Consider the following 15,190-nt stretch of genomic DNA (forward strand, 5'->3'; position numbering starts at 1 on the left):
TTTTGCTCGGGGCGCCGCCTTCCGGAGGGCGCCGCACCATGGCAAGATCCTCCACTGTCAGTGTGCGCCCCAGCAGTGTCCCCCCGCTGTGCCCCCCTCCCGCTGTGAGAAGGGAACCAGACGCTATGCGTCTGGTTTCCCTTCGTGGCGCTGGTCCTCCCCCGCTCTGAAGGGAATCAGACGCTAAGCGTCTAGTTTCCCTTCATGGAGAGGACCTTTGGTGTGCGGTGCGTGATGACGTCATCGCGCACCGCACAGCATTGTGGCATAGACGCTAGGGGTCATAATTGACCTCTAGCGCTTATGCTGTGCTATGGGAGAGACGTCATGACTGACGTCTCTCCCATAGATCCGAGGAGAAGAGCGGCGCCGGTCTGCAGGGTCTGGAAACAGGAGCGGGGTACAGTAAGTATACTTTTTTTCTTTTTCTTTTCAGCGGCGCTACAAATGGGGGGCGTGACTGACCACGCCCCCATGTTAAGCCACACCCCTAACTTTTGCCCGGGGCGCCGCAAGGGCAAGAACCGGCCCTGGTTCCGTCCTTCATTAGCATACTACAGGATGCTAGCGACAACGCTTGGTTTTATGTGCAGAACATATAACCAAGCGTCTGTCGCTAGCGTCCGCGGGAGCGCGCAATCCCCCGTACACACTTAGCGATGTAGGCAATATGTCCTGTTGGAGAAAGAGCACTATATAAATACAATTATTATTATATACTATTTTTCTCTAACGTCCTAGAGGATGCTGGGACTGCGTAAGGACCATGGGGAATAGACGGGCTCCGCAGGAGACATGGGCACTTTAAGAAAGACTTTAGACTCTGGGTGTGCACTGGCTCCTCCCTCTATGCCCCTCCTCCAGACCTCAGTTTTAGTTTTACTTTTAGTTTTAGACTGTGCCCAGAGGAAGATGGGTGCACTGCAGGGAGCTCTCCTGAGTTCCCTGCTAAGAAAGCATTTTGTTAGGTTTTTTTCTTATTTTCAGGGAGCTCTGTTGGCAACAGACTCCCTGCATCGAGGGACTGAGGAGAGAGGAGCAGACCTACTTAAATGATAGGCTCTGCTTCTCGGCTACTGGACACCATTAGCTCCAGAGAGAGTGGAACACAGGTTCGTCCTGGGCGTTCATCCCAGAGCCGCGCCGCCGTTCTCCTCACAGAGCCGGAAGAAATGAAGAAAGAAGACTACTGAGGCGGCAGAAGCCCTCAGGTGCTTCACTGAGGTAACGCACAGCACTGCAGCTGTGCGTCATTGCTCCCATACACCTCACACACTCCGGTCACTGTAAGGGTGCAGGGCGCAGGGTGGGCGCCCTGGGCAGCAATAGAATACCTCTCCTATGGCAAATGACTATATACATGCACAGGTGGGCACTGTACAAGTATATAAAAGAGCCCCCGCCATATTTTATTACGTTTGAGCGGGACAGATGCCCGCCGCCGAGTGGGCGGGGCTTCTCCCTCAGCACTCACCAGCGCCATTTTCTCTCCACAGCACCGCTGAGAGGAAGCTCCCCGGACTCTCCCCTGCCTGACACACGGTGAAAGAGGGTTTTAAAGTAGAGGGGGGGCACATAATTGGCGATTATACATTACAGCAGCGCTACTGGGTAAACATTCTGTGTTTTTCTCCGGGGTCATATAGCGCTGGGGTGTGTGCTGGCATACTCTCTCTCTGTCTCTCCAAAGGGCCTAAAGGGGAACCTGTCTTCAGAAAAGAGTTTCCCTGTGTGTGTGGAGTGTGTCGGTACGCGTGTGTCGACATGTTTGACGATGAAGGCTCGCCTAAGGAGGAGGGGGAGTGCATGATTGTCAGGTCGCCGTCGGCAACGCCGACACCGGACTGGATGGATATGTGGAATGTCTTGAATGCTAATGTAAATTTATTGCATAAGAGATTAGACAAGACTGAGGCTAGGGATCAGTCAGGTAGTCAGACCATGCCTGTCCCAGTGGCACCGGGACCTTCTGGGTCTCAGAAACGCACATTATCCCAGATCACTGACACAGATACCGACACGGATTCAGATTCCAGTGTCGACTATGAGGATGCAAAATTACAGCCAAAAGTGGCTATAGGTATTCGTTACATGATCATTGCTATTAAAGAGGTTTTGCATATTACTGAGGAAGCCCCTGTCCCTGACACGAGGGTACACATGTATAAAGAGAAAAAGCCTGAGATCTCCTTTCCGTCCTCATTTGAGCTAAGCGAATTGTGCGAAAAGGCTTGGGAATCTCCAGACAGGAGACTACAAGTTCCCAAAAGGATTCTATGGCGTATCCCTTCCCACAAAAGGACAGGATACAATGGGAATCTTCGCCTACAGTAGACAAGGCGTTGACACGCTTATCCAAGAAGGTGGCACTGCCTTCCCAGGATACTGCTACCCTCAAGGATCCTGCGGATCGTAAGCAGGAAGTTACTATGAAGTACATTTACACACATTCTGGACTATTGTTAGGCCGGCTATGGCATCGGCCTGGGTTTGTAGTGCTGTCGCAGCATGGACAGATTCCTTGTCTACGGAGATTGAGAACCTAGATAGCGATACCATTCTAATGACCCTAGAGCATATCAAGGATGCTGCGTTATATATGAGGGATGCTCAAAGAGACATTTGTTTACTAAGCTCCAGAATAAATGCTATGTCTATTTCTGCTAGGCGACTCTTGGTGACCCGACAGTGGACGGGGGATGCCGACTCAAAGCGGCATATGGAATCGTTGCCTTACAAGGGGGAGGAGTTGTTTGGAGAAGGCCTCTCTCGGACCTTGTCTCTACTGCTATGGCTGGTAAATCGAATTTTTTACCTTATGTTCCCCCACAACATACTAAGAAGGCACCTCATTACCAAATGCAGTCCTTTCGTTCAAATAAAAGCAAAAAGGTACGGGGATCGTCCTTTCTTGCCAGAGGTAAAGGCAAGGGAAAAAAGCTGCACACAGCTAGTTCCCAGGAGCAGAAGTCCCCCCCTACGTCTGCAAAATCCACCGCATGACGCTGGGACTTCCCTGGGGGGGCAGATCAAGTGGGGGCACGTCTTCGATTTTTCAGCCACGTCTGCGTTCACTCACAGGTGAATCCCTGGGCAATAGAGATTGTTTCTCAGGGATACAGGCTGGAATTCGAAGAGATGCCTCCTCGCCGGTTTTTCAAATCGGCTCTGCCAGCTTCTCCGTCAGAAAGGGAGTTAGTGTTAACTGCAATTCAAAAATTGTACCTGCAACAGGTGATAGTCAAGGTTCCTCTTCGCCAGCAAGGAAAGGGGTATTACTCAACCCTGTTTGTGGTTCCGAAACCGGACGGTTCGGTCAGACCCATTTTGAATCTGAAATCCCTGAACCTGTACTTAAAAAAGTTCAAGTTCAAGATGGAATCGCTCAGAGCGGTCATCGCCAGCCTGGAGGGGGGGGGGGGATTGGATGGTTTCCCTGGACATAAAGGATGCTTACCTTCATGTTCCGATTTTTCATCCTCACCAGGCGTTCCTGAGATTTGCGGTACAGGACTGTCATTACCAATTTCAGACGTTGCCGTTTGGGCTTTCCACGGCCCCGAGAATTTTCACCAAGGTAATGGCGGAAATGATGGTGCTCCTGCGCAAGCAGGGTGTCACAATTATCCCATACTTGGACGATCTCCTCATAAAGGCGAGATCTCGAGAGAAGTTACTGGACAGTGTGTCACTGTCAGTGAGGACGTTGCAACAGCACGGCTGGATTCTCAATATTCCGAAGTCCCAGCTGGTTCCTACAACGCGTCTGACCTTTTTGGGCCTGATTCTGGACACAAAATAGAAAAAGGGTTTTCTTCCGATGGAAAAGGCTCAGGAGCTCATAGCTCTGATCAGGAACCTATTAAAGCCAAAAGAGGTTTCAGTGCTTCACTGCACCCGTGTCCTGGGGAAGATGGTGGCATCGTACGAGGCCATCCCCTTCGGCAGGTTCCATGCGAGGACTTTTCAATGGGACCTACTGGACAAATGGTCCGGGTCTCATTTACAAATGCATCAAAGGATCACCCTGTCTCCCAGAGCCAGGATATCTCTCCTGTGGTGGCTGCACAGTGCTCACCTCCTGGAAGGCCGCAGGTTTGGCATTCAGGACTGGATCCTGGTGACCACGGACGCGAGCCTCCGAGGTTGGGGAGCAGTCACACAGGGAAGAAATTTCCAAGGACTTTGGTCAAGTCAAGAGACTTGTCTTCACATCAACATCTTGGAACTAAGGGCCATATACAACGCCCTACGTCAAGCGGAGATCTTACTTCGCAATCGACCAGTTCTGATCCAGTCAGACAACCTCACCGCAGTAGCTCATGTAAACCGCCAGGGCGGCACAAGGAGCAGAGTGGCAATGGCGGAAGCCACCAGAATTCTTCGCTGGGCAGAGAATCATGTAAGCGCTCTGTCAGCAGTGTTCATTCCGGGAGTGGACAACTGGGAAGCAGACTTCCTCAGCAGACACGATCTGCATCCGGGAGAGTGGGGACTTCATCGTGAAGTCTTCGCGCACATTGCAAGTCGGTGGGGACTACCCCAAATAGACATGATGGCATCCCGTCTCAACACAAAGCTACAAAGGTATTGCGCCAGGTCGAGAGACCATCAGGCGGTAGCTGTGGACGCCCTAGTGACACCGTGGGTGTTCCAGTCGGTATATGTGTTTCCTCCTCTTCCTCTCATACCCAAGGTGTTGAGGATAATAAAAAAAAGAGGAGTGAGAACAATTCTCATTGTTCCAGATTGGCCACGAAGGACCTGGTATCCGGATCTGCAAGAAATGCTCACAGAAGATCCGTGGCCTCTTCCTCTAAGGCAGGACCTGTTACAACAAGGTCCCTGTCTGTTCCAAGACTTACCGCGGCTGCGTTTGACGGCATGGCGGTTGAACGCCGGATCCTAGCGGAAAAAGGTATTCCGGATGAGGTCATTCCTACGCTAATAAAGGCTAGGGAGGACGTGACGTCTAAACATTATCACCGAATATGGCGCAAATATGTTTCTTGGTGTGAGGCCAGGAATGCTTTTACAGAAGAATTCCATCTAGGCCGTTTTCTTCACTTCCTACAAACTGGAGTGAATTTGGGCCTAAAATTAGGCTCCATTAAAGTTCAGATTTCGGCCTCATCCATTTTCTTTCAAAAGGAATTGGCCTCGTTACCTGAAGTACAGACTTTTGTGAAGGGAGTACTGCATATTCAGCCTCCTTTTGTACCTCCGGTGGCGCCTTGGGACCTTAACGTGGTGTTAAGTTTCCTTAAGTCACATTGGTTTGAACCACTTAAAACAGTGGAGTTGAAATTTCTAACTTGGAAGGTGGTCATGTTGTTAGCCTTGGCTTCGGCTAGGCGAGTTTCGGAATTGGCGGCTTTATCACATAAAAGCCCCTATCTGGTTTTCCATATGGATAGAGCGGAGTTGCGGACCTGTCCTCAATTCCTACCTAAGGTGGTCTCATCCTTTCATATGAACCAACCTATTGTCGTGCCTGTGGCTACACGTGACTTGGAGGATTCCGAGTCCCTTGATGTGGTCAGGGCTTTGAAAATTTACGTGGCCAGAACGGCTAGGATCAGAAAAACAGAAGCACTGTTTGTCCTGTATGCAGCCAACAAGGTTGGCGGACCTGCTTCAAAGCAGACTATTGCTCGCTGGATCTGTAACACGATTCAGCAGGCGCATTCTACGGCAGGATTGCCGTTACCAAAATCGGTTAAGGCCCATTCCACTAGGAAGGTGGGCTCGTCTTGGGCGGCTGCCCGAGGGGTCTCGGCACTACAGCTGTGCCGAGCTGCTACTTGGTCGGTGTCAAACATTTTTGCAAAGTTCTATAAGTTTGATACCCTGGCTGAGGAGGACCTCCTGTTTGCTCAATCGGTGCTGCACTCACCCGCCCGTTTGGGAGCTTTGGTATAATCCCCATGGTCCTTACGGAGTCCCAGCATCCTCTAGGACGTTAGAGAAAATAAGATTTTACTCTTACCGGTAAATTTATTTCTCGTAGTCCGTAGAGGATGCTGGGCGCCCATCCCAAGTGCGGACTTCTTCTGCAAGACTTGTATATAGTTATTGCTTACATAAGGGTTATATTATAGTTCATCGGTTTGGACCGAGACTATGTTGTTTGTTCATACTGTTAACTAGATAGTATATCACAAGTTATACGGTGTGATTGGTGTGGCTGGTATGAATCTTGCCCTTGGATTAACAAAAATCCTTTCCTCTTACTGTCCATCTCCTCTGGGCACAGTTTCTCTAACTGAGGTCTGGAGGAGGGGCATAGAGGGAGGAGCCAGTGCACACCCAGAGTCTAAAGTCTTTCTTAAAGTGCCCATGTCTCCTGCGGATCCCGTCTATTCCCCATGGTCCTTACGGGGTCCCAGCATCCTCTACGGACTACGAGAAAAAGATTTACCGGTAAGTGTAAAATCCTATTTTTTCAGACCCATCAATCACAGGCTCTGCTCCTCTTTCCCCCACTCCCTCAACTCTCTGGCCTCTCCAATCTACATATCTGTATCTGACTATTCCCCATGCCTTCTCTTTCATACATTCCCCCCTGTCTCTAATACCCCGTTCAGATCGAAATTGCTGAGTCGCACCCGGGATTTGGATATGGGTCCTTCCCGGGTGCTACCCGGCATTGGACCCTGAGAACATGCTTCCCAACCCGGCAATATGCCGGGTCGGGTTGCCATCTGGGGACGGGGACCACGGCGGCATCGGGGGTGGGTGCGGAGGCAGCACTGAAGATGAGATCATCTCCGCGCCGCCTCATCCTATGCTGTTAACGGGTACCTGGTTGAATCGACCCGGGTAACCCGTTCACACTGTGCCTGACCCGGGAATAACCCTTTTTTATTCCAGAGTTGAATTACCGGGTCAGGCAACCCGGAAATTCGTCAATGACCCGTTTACACCGCACAGCGTCCCATGTCGACACGACAATATATTGGGTCGATACCGGGTTATTTGTGTGGTATGAATGGGGTATTACTATTAACTGTCCCGCTCCTATCTCTCATCTCTGCCCCCACATGTCTCCCTCCTCTTTCATATCACTCTCATCTATCCTCTCCCCATCTGTATCTCATCTCAATTCTCCTTCCAAGTCTTTCTCTCTCCTCTCTAACCCGCTCCCATCTCTCTCATCTGTACTCATCTGTACCTGTCTAGCCTCTATCCCCCTTGTCTCACTCTCATCTCTGTCCCCCTCCCATCTCACTCATCTTGGTTTCGCCACGCAGGTGGGGTTGCAGGGTTTAGATATGCCTGTCAACCCCACCTGTGTGCGTCTGAGGGGCTCTCCTCCTATCCCTTGCAGCCACTGTCACGGGATTAGTATGATTTGCCGATGGTCGGGATGCCGTCTGTCAGTATACTGACAGCGGCATCCCATCCATCAAAATCCCGAAGGCCCCCCCCCACATTAAGGCCCCTAACCCTCACCTTTTCCCCACCCTAATCCTCCCTTGGGGGTGCCTAACTCCAAGCCTCCCTGGTGGTGCCTAACCCTAACCATCCCTGCTTGGTGGCTAACCCTCCCTTCCCCGCTGCCTAAACCTAACCCTCCCGGCTTGATGCCTAAACCTAACCCTCCCTCCCCAGTCCCTAACTCTAACCTTACCGTCCCTGCTCCCTAACGCTAACTCCACTTCTCCTGCCTAAACCTAACCTCCAATGCGGCAGGACGCCACTGCGTCCCACCGTTAGGACGATCGAGATGCCCTCTCTCGGTAATGTGGCGTCGTTAAAGAGACGCCGGCATTGTGTCCTCCTTCGGGATCCCGACATAGATATATTGACTGCCGGGATCCCATCGTTGGGGAAGCTAACTGCTTCCCACTGCCACTGCTCTACTAAACAACTCTGAAGACTCTAAAGAGAGGGTCACCTCAATCCTGCACACCCTCTGCGCTTCCAGCTCTATCCCTCTCTCTTCTTCCCATGGCTGTATACTTACCCTGTTCCCGGCAGGTCCTTCATCCTCACTGGCTATGGACCTTAGATTATTATATAGACTAGTAAATAAATGGGCCCAGGTCACTTAACCCTTTCCTGGTTTATTCTTAGGAGTGACGCGCACGCATTAATAAGGCCGCTATTAGGTCAGCATGCAAACATAATGACATACTTTCAGTCAGGGTCCAATGAATAAATATAACAGAAGGCGCCTCCTAATGTAATAACCTCACAACAGACAAGATATATGATTATCCACTGAATACAAATGTACCAATGTGCAAAATAGTTCTAACTTATCTAGTGTTAGCTGGATATTCTCCCAACAGATTATTCATTGACTATTAAGGCCGTATGGGTTTTTTAGAGACATGTCCAAATAGATTAAGTTAACAAATATTTATCATGGTTTATCCTTGTATAATAAGAAGTAGTACATACAGTGGGGCAAAAAAGTATTTGGACAGCCACCGATTGTGCAAGTTGACCCACTTAAAAAGATGAGAGGGGTCTGTAATTTCCATAATAAGTACACTTCAAGACAGAATCTGAAAAAAAAAAACCTAGGAAATCACATTTATGATTTTTAAACAATTTATTTGTATATTCTTGCGGAACTTGTGCACTGCAGGGGTGGCAGATATACTGTAACGTGCAGAGAGAGTTCTATTTGGGTGGGGTGTGTTCAAACTGAAATCTAAATTGCAGTGTAAAAATAAAGCAGCCAGTATTTACCCTGCACAGAAACTATATAACCCACCCAAATCTAACTCTCTCTGCACATATTATATCTGCCCCCCCTGGAGTGCACATGGTTTTGCCCATCTGCTAACTAAATTGCTGCTACGATCAGGTCTGAATTAGGCCCTTTATTCTATGACAATAGCTGAGCATTTTTTGGGGGGAAATTAACCAGTTAAGTGGTTAACAGGGCTGCAGAAGAAAGTCAGGTACCGTAAATCTGAACAAAGTGCTTCTTAGAATAAAATCTTCCATTTTTAGTTTACCTATCCCATGAATGACAATAAGTATGTTCACGTAGGAAGAAAAATATATAGATACTGCTTATTATACAAGGATACCCAATGATAAATATTAATTTCTTATCTATTTGGATATGTCTCCAAAAAATCCATATGTTTTAATCTTAGAAAAGCAGAGTGCCCTATTGGCAGGGAGCTTACACGAGACCCTGCTAAACACTGGTTATGGATGTGTCTGGTGTTGGATCTATCTAGAATAGCCAGATAAACAGCTCAGTTAAGATATTTCTCTAACGTCCTAGTGGATGCTGGGGACTCCGTCAGGACCATGGGGATTAGCGGCTCCGCAGGAGACAGGGCACAAAAATAAAGCTTTAGGATCAGGTGGTGTGCACTGGCTCCTCCCCCTATGACCCTCCTCCAAGCCTCAGTTAGGTTTTTGTGCCCGTCCGAGCAGGGTGCAATCTAGGTGGCTCTCCTAAAGAGCTGCTTAGAAAAAGTTTTTAGGTTTTTTATTTTCAGTGAGTCCTGCTGGCAACAGGCTCACTGCATCGAGGGACTTAGGGGAGAGAAGTCAACTCACCTGCGTGCAGGATGGATTGGCTTCTTAGGCTACTGGACACCATTAGCTCCAGAGGGATCGAACACAGGCCCAGCCATGGAGTCCGGTCCCGGAGCCGCGCCGCCGACCCCCCTTGCAGATGCCGAAGATGGAAGAGGTCCAGAAGCAGGCGGCAGAAGACTTTTCAGTCTTCCTGAGGTAGCGCACAGCACTGCAGCTGTGCGCCATTGTTGTCAGCACACTTCACACAGCGGTCACGGAGGGTGCAGGGCGCTGGGGGGGCGCCCTGGGCAGCAATGTATAATACCTTTTTATGGCTAAAAAATACATCACATATAGCCCTTGAGGCTATATGGATGTATTTAACCCCTGCCAGATCTCACAAACTCCGGAGAAGAGCCCGCCGAAATAGGGGGCGGGGCTTATTCTCCTCAGCACACAGCGCCATTTTCCTGCTCAGCTCCGCTGTGAGGAAGGCTCCCAGGACTCTCCCCTGCACTGCACTACAGAAACAGGGTAAAACAGAGAGGGGGGGCACTTTTTTTGGCGATATTACTATATTTAAGCTGCTATAAGGATACAACACTTATATAGGGTTGTTCCCATATATATTATAGCGCTTGGGTGTGTGCTGGCAAACTCTCCCTCTGTCTCCCCAAAGGGCTAGTGGGGTCCTGTCTTCAATAGAGCATTCCCTGTGTGTCTGCTGTGTGTCGGTACGTGTGTGTCGACATGTATGAGGACGATGTTGGTGTGGAGGCAGAGCAATTGCCGGTAATGGTGATGTCACCCCCCAGGGAGTCGACACCGGAATGGATGGCTTTGTTTATGGAATTACGTGATAATGTCAGCACATTACAAAAATCAGTTGACGACATGAGACGGCCGGAAAACTAGTTAGTACCTGCCCAGGCGTCTCAGACACCGTCAGGGGCTGTAAAACGCCCTTTACCTCAGTCGGTCGACACAGACCCAGACACGGACACTGAATCTAGTGTCGACGGTGAAGAAACAAACGTATTTTCCAGTAGGGCCACACGTTATATGATCACGGCAATGAAGGAGGCTTTGCATATCTCTGATACTACAAGTACCACAAAAAGGGGTATTATGTGGGGGGTGAAAAAACTACCTGTAGTTTCTCTATCGTCCTAAGTGGATGCTGGGGTTCCTGAAAGGACCATGGGGAATAGCGGCTCCGCAGGAGACAGGGCACAAAAAAGTAAAGCTTTTACCAGATCAGGTGGTGTGCACTGGCTCCTCCCCCCATGACCCTCCTCCAGACTCCAGTTAGATTTTGTGCCCGAACGAGAAGGGTGCAATCTAGGTGGCTCTCCTAAAGAGCTGCTTAGAGAAAGTTTAGCTTAGGTTTTTTACTTTACAGTGAGTCCTGCTGGCAACAGGATCACTGCAACGAGGGACTTAGGGGAGAAGTAGTGAACTCACCTGCGTGCAGAGTGGATTTGCTGCTTGGCTACTGGACACTAGCTCCAGAGGGACGATCACAGGTACAGCCTGGATGGTCACCGGAGCCGCGCCGCCGGCCCCCTTGCAGACGCTGAAGAGAGAAGAGGTCCAAAATCGGCGGCTGAAGACTCCTGAGTCTTCATAAAGGTAGCGCACAGCACTGCAGCTGTGCGCCATTTTCCTCTCAGCACACTTCACACAACAGTCACTGAGGGTGCAGAGCGCTGGGGGGGGGCGCTCTGAGAGGCAAATAAAAACCTTATTAGAGGCAAAAAATACCTCACATATAGCCCACAGAGGCTATATGGAGATATTTAACCCCTGCCTAACTTCAAAAATAGCGGGAGACGAGCCCGCCGGAAAAGGGGCGGGGCCTATCTCCTCAGCACACAGCGCCATTTTCTCTCACAGAAAAGCTGGAGAGAAGGCTCCCAGGCTCTCCCCTGCACTGCACTACAGAAACAGGGTTAAAACAGAGAGGGGGGGCACTGATTTTGGCGATATTGTATATATATAAAAGATGCTATAAGGGAGAAACACTTATATAAGGTTGTCCCTATATGATTATAGCGTTTTTGGTGTGTGCTGGCAGACTCTCCCTCTGTCTCCCCAAAGGGCTAGTGGGTCCTGTCCTCTGTCAGAGCATTCCCGGTGTGTGTGCTATGTGTCGGTACGTGTGTGTCGACATGTATGAGGACGATGTTGGTGAGGAGGCGGAGAAATTGCCTGTAATGGTGATGTCACTCTCTAGGGAGTCGACACCGGAATGGATGGCTTATTTAGAGAATTACGTGAGAATGTCAACACGCTGCAAGGTCGGTTGACGACATGAGACGGCCGACAATCTATTAGGACCGGTCCAGGCGTCTCAGAAACACCGTCAGGGGTTTTAAAAACGCCCATTTACCTCAGTCGGTCGACACAGACACAGACACGGACACTGAATACAGTGTCGACGGTGAATAAACAAACGTATTTCTCATTAGGGCCACACGTTAAGGGCAATGAAGGAGGTGTTACGTGTTTCTGATACTACAAGTACCACAAGAAAGGGTATTATGTGGGAGTGAAAAAACTACCTGTAGTTTTTCCTGAATCAGATAAAATAAAATGAAGTGTGTGAGGATGCGTAGGGTTACCCCGATAGCAAATATTGGCGTTATACCCTTTCCCGCCAACGTTGGGAAACACCCCTTAGGGTGATAAGGCGCTCACACGCTTATCAAGTGGCGTTACCGTCTCCAGATACGGCCGCCCTCAAGGAGCCAGCTGATAGGAAGCTGGAAAAATATCCTAAAAAGTATATACACACATACGGTGGTTATACTGCGACCAGCGATCGCCATCAGCCTGGAGATGCAGTGCTGGGTTGGCTTGGTCGGATTCCCTGACTGAAAATATTTTATTCATGTAGAGCATTTAATAGGATGCATTCTATATATATGTATGTGAGATGCACAGAGGGATATTTGCTCTCTGGCATCAAGATAAGTGCGTTGTCCATATCTCCCAGAAGATGTCAGGGACACGACAGTGGTCAGGTGATACAGATCCCATACGGCAGATGGAAGTATTGCTGTATAAAGGGAAGGAGTTATTTGGGGGTCGGTCCATCGGACCTGGGGACCACAGCAACAGCTGGGAAATCCAACCTTTTTTACCCCAAGTTACATCTCAGCTAAAAAAGACACCGTCTTTTCAGCCTCAATCTTTCCTTTCCCATGAGGGCATGCAGGCAAAAGGCCAGTCATATCTGCCCAGACATAGAGGTAAGGGAAGTAGACTGCAGCAGGCAGCCCTTTCCCAGGAAAAGAAGCCCTCCACCGCGTCTGCCAAGTCCTCAGCATGACGCTGGGGCCGTGCAAGCGGACTCAAGGTGGGGGGGTAGTCTCAAGAGTCTCAGGGCGCAGTGGGATCACTCGCAAGTTGACCCCTAGATCGTACGAGTATTATCCCAGGGGTAAAGATTGGAGAGTCGAGACATCTTCTCCTCGCAGGTTCCTGAAGTCTGCTTTACCAACGGCTCCCTCCGACAGGGAGGCAGCATTGGAAACAATTCACAAGCTGTATATCCAGCAGGTGATAATCAAAGTACCCCTCCTACGACAAGGAAAAGGGTATTATTTTTCCACACTATATGGTGGTACTGAAGCCAGACGGCTTGGTGACACATAGTCTAAATCTAAAATGTTTTGAACACTTACATAAAAGGTTCAAATCGAGATAAAGTCACTCAGAGCAGTGATAGCGAACCGGAAAAAAGGGGACTATATGGTGTCCCTGGACATCAAGGATTACCTCCATGTCCAAATTTTGTCCTTCTCATCAAGGGTACCTCTGGTTCGTGGTACAGAACTGTCAATATCAGTTTCAGACGATGCCGTTTGAATTATCCACGGCACCCCGGGCCTTTTTACCAAGGTAATGGCCGAAAAGATGTTTCTTCAAAGAAAAAAGGCATCTAAATTATCCCTTACTTGCACGACCTAAAAAGGGCAAGTTCCAGAGAACAGTTGGAGGTCGGAAGAGCACTATCTAAAGTAGTTCTTCGACGGCACGACTGGATTCTAAATATTCCAAGAATCGCAGCTGTTTTCCGACGATACGTCTGCTGTTCCTAGGGATGATTCTGGACACGGTTCAGAAAAAGGTTTTTCTTCCCGAGGAAAAAGCCAAGGAGTTATCCGACCTGTCAGGAACCTCCTAAAACCAGGAAAGGTGTCTGTACATCAATGCACAAGAGTCCTGGGAAAAATGGTGGCTTTTTACGAAGCAATTCCATTCGGCAGATTCCATGCAAGAATTTTCCAAAGGGATCTGTTGGACAAATGGTCAGGGTCGCATCCTCAGATGCACCTGCGAATAACCCTGTCGCCAAGGACAAGGGTATATCTTCTGTGGTGGTTGCAAAAGGCTCATCTATTGGAGGGCCGCAGATTCGGCATACAGGATTTGATCCTGGTGACCACGGACGCCAGCCTGAGAGGCTGGGGAGCAGTCACACAAGGAAGAAACTTCCAGGGGGTATGGACGAACCTGGAAAAGTCTCTTCACATAAACATTCTGGTACTAAGAGCAATCTAAAATGCTCTAAGCCAGGCGGAACCACTCCTGCAAGGAAAACCGGTGTTGATTCAGTCGGACAACATCACGGCGGTCGCCCATGTAAACAGACAGGGCGGCACAAGAAGCAGGAGTGCAATGGCAGAAGCTGCCAAGATTCTTCGCTGGGCGGAAAATCACGTAATAGCACTGTCAGCAGTGTTCTTCCCGGGCGTGGACAACTGGGAAGCAGACTTCCTCAGCAGACACGATATTCACCCGGGAGAGTGGGGTCTTCATCCAGAAGTCTTCCACATGCTAATAAACTGTTGGGAAAGACCAATGGTAGACATGATGGCGTCTCGCCTCAACAAGAAACTGGACAAGTATTGCGCCAGGTCAAGAGATCCACAGGCAATAGCTGTGGACGCACTGGTAACACCTTGGGTGTACAAATCAGTATATGTGTTTCCTCCTCTGCCTCTCATACCAAAGGTATTGAAGATTATACGGTGAAGAGGAGTAAGAACAATACTAGTGGCTCCGGATTGGCCAAGAAGGACTTGGTACCCGGAACTTCAAGAGTTGGTCACGGACGACCCGTGCCCTCTACTTCTGAGAAGGGACCTGCTACAACAGGGTCCCTGTCTCTTTCAAGACTTACCGCGGCTGCGTTTGACGGCATGGCGGTTGAACGCCAGATCCTAAAAGGGAAAGGCATTCCAGAAGAAGTCATTCCTACCTTGATTAAGGCAAGGAAGGAAGTCACCGCGAAACATTATCACCGCATTTGGCGAAAATATGTCGCGTGGTGCGAGGATCGGAGTGTTCCGACGGAGGAATTTCAACTGGGTCGTTTCCTACATTTCCTACAATCAGGATTGTCTATGGGTCTCAAATTGAGATCTATTAAGGTTCAAATTTCGGCCCTGTCAATATTCTTCCAAAAAGAATTGGCCTCAGTTCCTGAGGTACAGACTTTTGTTAAAGGAGTACTGCATATACAGCCTCCTGTGTTGCCTCCGGTGGCACCGTGGGATCTAAATGTAGTTTTAGATTTCCTCAAATCCCATTGGTTTGAACCATTGAAAAATGTGGATTTTAAATATCTCACATGGAAAGTGACTATGTTACTGGCCCTGGCTTCCGCCAGGAGAGTATCTGAATT

At 49.3% G+C, this 15,190-nt stretch overlaps 1 protein-coding gene across 4 annotated transcripts in view; it reads left to right on the forward strand.

Moving 5' to 3' along the window:
• Nucleotides 1-15,190, forward strand: part of LOC134927671 (cytochrome c oxidase assembly factor 1 homolog) — a 386,285-nt gene that overhangs the window by 954 nt on the left and 370,141 nt on the right. The window lies entirely within an intron of this gene.

The sequence above is a fragment of the Pseudophryne corroboree genome, chromosome 5, assembly GCF_028390025.1.
Source record: "Pseudophryne corroboree isolate aPseCor3 chromosome 5, aPseCor3.hap2, whole genome shotgun sequence".
Lineage (NCBI taxonomy): Eukaryota > Metazoa > Chordata > Amphibia > Anura > Myobatrachidae > Pseudophryne > Pseudophryne corroboree.